We start from the raw sequence: 6,069 nt of genomic DNA, 5'->3' as shown, positions 1-6,069 counted from the left end.
CAAGTGGTGGGTTTGGCCTGTGTGAGCTAAATCTTCTGAAGTTTTACAGAAACCTTGAAACTGAAGAATAAAAAGACATGGTAATACATACTTAAAATATTAAAGAAGGAAAGGGAGAGATCTCTATTTTTATACAGCCAAAGCTTCCAGCCAGGTAGAGAGGAGGAAGGAGATTTTCTTATGGCCGCTTTGCTCACAACGTTTTCAGTAAGAAGTGGTACCCTATTCATTTTTTAACAAAACAATAGAGACTGGAATATTTTGACTGGCACTGGATTGTCAACCTAATGACACGCTCTTACTTAATTGACACAAAATTGCAGAATTGCTGTATTTGCCAACATTCTTTCCTACCTGGAAAGTGGGAACAGGCAGAACTCCTGGAATCCTGTCCAGTCACTGAATGATTACGCGTCTCCGGTGGCAGCAAGTATTGTTGCTCTGTATTTCTTTTGGTGTAGAGCTGTGTCCCAGGACAGGCACTGCAGCACTTCTACCCAGGCCTGATATCCACCTGTGCTGTTGGGCATAAAAGTGCTGTTGGCAATAAAGGGTAAGACCCAGGATTATGTTCCAAAATACAGATTGTGCTTAAAAAGAGGCATCGGGTGCTCTGGAGTTTTCACGGCTCCTGTAGACCCAAGGTTTTTTTTGAGAAAGTTGGTGCTTGGCTTTTACTACAGAGATTCCTATAGTCACGTAAAGGTAAAGAAGATCCCTATTTCATTCCCAAGAGTCGTTGTTCAGCAAGAATTATGCTATAGACATATGCTCAGAAATGTATTGCTTGTAAATGTAATATATACAGTATAGTTTTGTAGTGTAATTGTAAAATAAAATAGAACAGAATAGCCAGATCTGTAGGAACACAAAATGTTTCCATCCTTGCAGAGAGCAAATTTCTATAGGAAGGAGGATTTGGGGGTTTTAAGATAAAAAACCCTAGCTTATCTTGCATAAGGTCTGGTAAGGTACCAGTGTTCCTGCCTGGTAGATGGACCTCTAATCATACGTACTCAGCCATCGTCCTTGTTGTGTACCCACCCACCAGTCTTGTATCGTCAGGGAGTAGTTGGTATATCCAGCAACCTGCTGAAACCCCGGATTAACCCAAAGAGAGAGCAAGGAAAGGCGGAAAAATAATAGTTCTCAAAGTTTTAAGACTCCTTTTGCCATGTGGCTGAAGCCCTGAATTTAGTCACAAATGTTTTCTCTTTCTCTATGCTTGAGAGGGGATTTCTGGAAATCATACTGGGACAATTCTAGCAAATAGCAGCCTACCTATTTGTTCTCCCCCTCCCCTTAAAATCTCCTGCCTCTCAGTTAACCTGTATGTGGTTACATCATGGCCTTCAGTCTGATTCACGATTAGATGAAGGATGAGGAGACTTTAATGTAGGTGCTGAGGGCATCTTATTACTAAAAGTTGTTGGGATCATTGGAATGAAGTGTTGTTCATCAAGATACTTCTTTTTCCCCTTTCAGCACTTGTAATTTTCTGCTTCTCTGTGCTTATATGTAAATGTCATCATTCTGGAGCTTACAAGTATTTCCAGGCAGGACTGAAGGAGCAGTCATACGAGTCGTATGGTCTCCTCGGGGAACCGGGGGGAAGTTTGACTATGGGCAAAATAATACTGATTTAGTGTGCGACGCCGTCTTGTTTACTCCACTTGAAATATTTAGGTTGTTTTAACAGTAATGCTTCTTTGGGGCATTGCTTGGCCTTTGACGACCAGTTAGGAAGAAGAGAACGAAACGCAGGCTGACATGGGGCCATCTGTTCGCTGTCTGAAGGCAGCCACCTCCCAGCCCTTCAGCACAGAGAGCAGAGAACTCTGGAGGCAGAAACGTTCCCACTAAAAATGTGAGGAACAACAGGCCTACAAAGGGGTGTCTGAAAAAAGCCCAATGAGAAATCAGGTAGAAATATACAGAGAAGTGTGTGTGATAGTAAAACTCCCTGCGCTTTGATCAGTATGTTTAGCAACTCAGGAAAAGTAGCACTTATATTTTATATATTATAGAAGAGAAGGAACAGCAGGAGCATAAAATACAGAAATGACTGGGGAAAATGGTGTTTTATTATAGTGCACAAAGTAATGTTGGTATTCTAGGATGAAATAGCAAACAACGGGAAAGCCCTCTTAATCATACCGAAGACTGCGCGTGGCGATGTGCCGAGGCCACAGCGTTCCGTGGTGAGAGCAGCAGAGGGGGGAAGTCACAGAACCCTCTGGATAAGTCCTGCTGGCTGCTCGGAGCCCAGCAGCAAAGCCAGGAGAGTTGTCTTGGTCTTGGGGGGGCAAATCGTCCTAACCTCAGTGTGCGGGAACACAAAAAGAGATGACAGAAGCTGTGGAGTTGCCTGAGGTGCCCTTTATGGCAGAGTGAGTAAAATAGCAGAGTAAAATAACCATTACCTGACCGAGGCATCTCATAAAGTGCTTTATTCTGTCATCTTATGGAGTGTTGTTTAGCTCATAATTTGTTTTTGAAATGTTTTATTCTATAGCATACCCATAGCAGTTACTGCCATAACTTTAATGATGTTTTAATATCACGAGATTTCATTATAACCGTCTGCTTATTCAGTTTTTGCTGATAAGTGAAGTCAGGATGCCAGCTGTTCTGGTTGAATTACTAAAAAGAAAATTAATATAGTCATCATTCTGTTTTTTTTTTTCTATTGAGCAGCACTTAGAGGCTGCAGCCAGGATTAGAGCCCCGTTTCAGTAGGTGCTGTATAAACATTAAAGACAACACAACGCGCTGTGATTGTGTAGTTTAATGTTGAAACAAGCTGAGTTTTGTTTACAGTTTCAGGAGGAGAGGTCATGTTTAAATGATGTTGTTCATATTTAACTAATACAATTAATCCAGTCACCCAAAACCTGCATAAAGGCTAACAAACATTTACCTGTAGGTCTGAGATCACACTGAAAACTCCCTAAAACCTGCTCCGCTCACCTTGTACTGACAGCCCAGGTATCGTATTGCGTGCTCATCTGGGGGTGGGGAAATGGAAGTAAAACAAATTGTCTTCCATCACAAGACAACAGCGAATATGGTAGCACTGTTTTATTTACAGCATAGATGTTTATTTAATCAATTTATTGGTAGCAGCCTAGAGGAAATTGAACCAAGTTGAAAAAATATAGCATTTCATCACATACTGGAAAAAAAGAATGTGTACAGATACATTGCAATTTATTGAAATTCACTGCACTTTGAGATATATTGCATACCACAGGGAAGATAATTTATCTTTATATCTTATGTTATTATCGTAAGTGTCAAATAGAATTTTTGTTTGTCATATTTCTAAAAAATATAGGCTCCTTTAAGGAAAGCAGTCATCACTGTATATGTGTCTTTGTCATATTTATTTTAAAGTCTTAACCATCGCCTCGCCTTGATTTTTCTTGGAGTGGCAGAAAGAAATTACTATCTTTGTCGCTGTTTAAAAGAGCAAACACAGCAAACAGGTCAGATCCCTAAAGGTGATTGTAGCAGTAGCTCATCTGGGGTGTGACGTGGAGGAAAAAGGGTGCAGACGCTGGCACTGCAGGGTCTGACATGCACTTGGAACTCCATTGACTTGGAACGCGCCTGTTCTTGGAGTCAGGAACCTTCTCGCATAAAGAAGGTGCTACAAGAGCATTGACGCTCATTTCAGACATGGCCTTTGGACTTCTCGCGATGACTGCCAGCAAGCTTCACGCTGGGAAACCACCACCATTTGGCTGTATTTTCTGTCTGCTGCCGCTGGCAGGTTCCTAAAAAGAGAAAAGAAGAATAAAAACCCACTAACCGCTGCACAGCCCAGAAATAGCAGTGTATGTATAGGCGTCTATCAAGCCAACATCATTACATACAGCTTCTAATGGGTGAGGTATGGATGGTGTCTATTCCATAAGTGAAAAGGCAGTGGTTTTCCCAATTTTGTTATAACCAAACACTTGAAGCTGAGCACATAATAAATTGGCGCGGCCGAGACATCCTCCCCCTCTTATGGGTGCTGCCACCACACACGCAAGCGTTGGAAGAGCCCCATCCAGCCTTGTCACCGTATGGCACAGACGGTATTTCCACGTGAGTAAATCTGCTTGTCCCATTCCAGGTATTCATAAGAAGCCTCTAAATACCATAAAGATTCTTAAAAAACCCCACCTGAGTCTAGAAGGAGCAAAAACAATTGTCTGTGATTAGTTTTGATGTATAATATTTTACACTTAAGCTTTCTGATGAATAGAAGTGATTTTTCTATTTTTTTCCACTGACAAAATACAGCATTTTGAAGGGTTCTATTTTAAAAAGTGACTAGTCAGTCAAAAATTTACACGGGTTTTTTTTTCCGTGATGAAAGATGTTATTTTTCAAAATACAGGGTTTTTAAAAAAAGATAAGTATTTAGATTTTTCTATTTTTAAGAGAATTGCCATGTCCGCATGCATTTTTCTAATTCTTGGTGAAAATGCTATGTTAGATGTCATCATTTTTCATTATGATTTTTGCATACTAAAATGAACTTCTCAGTCATCAAATGGAACTATTGAAGTAATTCAAACATTTTTAGCTTTGCTTCCTAAAAGTCATTCTTAAATGAGTGAAACATGCCAAAATTTATCTATTCAGAATTCTTCGGGAATTCTGGGAAGCTTCAGAATTTTGCCCATATTTCACTTCTTATAAAAAAACTCCATACTGTTTGTGCTGTCATTCACGTTTAACAATGACAAACCTTGGCAAAGGTTTGTCAAACCTGTGGCAAATTCCTCACTTGGACTATACTAGTATCACAAAGACAAAGATGAACAGTTCTGTTTCTTTTCAGTTGCTGGCTACAAGGACAGAAGCTTCCAGTTTATTAGGCTGGGGTCAGAAAGGTCTTTGAGGATCTGTAACAAGCCAAGTAAATGACAGTTTTTCTGCTTTTCGCTTTTGTAAGAAACCTTGCATTTGAAAGAAAAAAATAACTTATATAATAGCTACCTTATTTATTCTTTTTTACCAAACAAAATGTTTAAAAGCGAAGATAAGAAAATAGGTTATTCTTTGCTTTTTTTCATTTTGCATTCAATTGCATATTTTCATATAACTAATTATTTTTTGAAAATGCATTAAACTTTGAAATTATATCATTGCAAAAACATGATGTCATACAGGAACAACAGTTAGCACTGATCACTTGGGAAAAAAATGCAACTCATTTGTATAAATTGATAGCCCAGAGGAACCCAAGAACCGTAAAATAAATATCCATAATATTACAGCAGTCAAATGTAGCTTCCGCAGAAATCACTTCCAGAGCTTAATTAGAAATGGTTATTTCTGACAGAAATCTTGTGGTTCCAATTAACAAATGTAATAAAATATTTAGACTGGGAATTAAAAATATGTTTTCCTTTACCCTTTGAGACAGGACTTAAATGGGAACGGAAAAGGTACAGGGAATTGTTTTATTATTATTTAGTGGTACGTTAATACAGTGCTATACCCAAAAAAGAATCTTCAGTGTAGCAATCTTTTCCTATTAGCGTATGGTCTGTGTTTTCGCAGCGTGTTTACATTACAGCACCACACTGACGCCTTTGATCCCCACCGTGTTTCCCTCCTCGCTTCCAGCGAGAAGCCTGTGAGCGCTGCGGCCCAGTGCGGCCACTTCAGAGCACACAATGTATTTTCTATATTCAGTTCGGTTTTTTGACATTAACACGCTCTTTAAACAGTCTAATGTGATGCCCATCTACAAGAAGGGTCGGAAGGAGGATCCAGGGAACTACAGGCCTGTCAGCCTGACCTCGGTACTGGGAAAGATCATGGAGAGGATCATCTTGAGTGAGCTCTCACGGCAAGTGCAGGGCAGCCAAGGGATCAGGGCCAGCCTGCATGGGTTTAGGAAGGGGAGGTCCTGCTTAACCAACCTGATCTCTCTCTATGACCATGTCACCCACCTTCTGGATGCGGGGAAGGCTGTGGACGTTGTCTATCTGGACTTTGGTAAGGCCTTTGACACCGTCCCCCACAGCATTCTCCTGGAGAAGCTGGCGAATCATGGCATAGACA

This window comes from Larus michahellis, chromosome 5 (assembly GCF_964199755.1).
Source record: "Larus michahellis chromosome 5, bLarMic1.1, whole genome shotgun sequence".
In the NCBI taxonomy this organism is placed as follows: domain Eukaryota; kingdom Metazoa; phylum Chordata; class Aves; order Charadriiformes; family Laridae; genus Larus; species Larus michahellis.
This window is presented reverse-complemented; position numbering follows the sequence as displayed.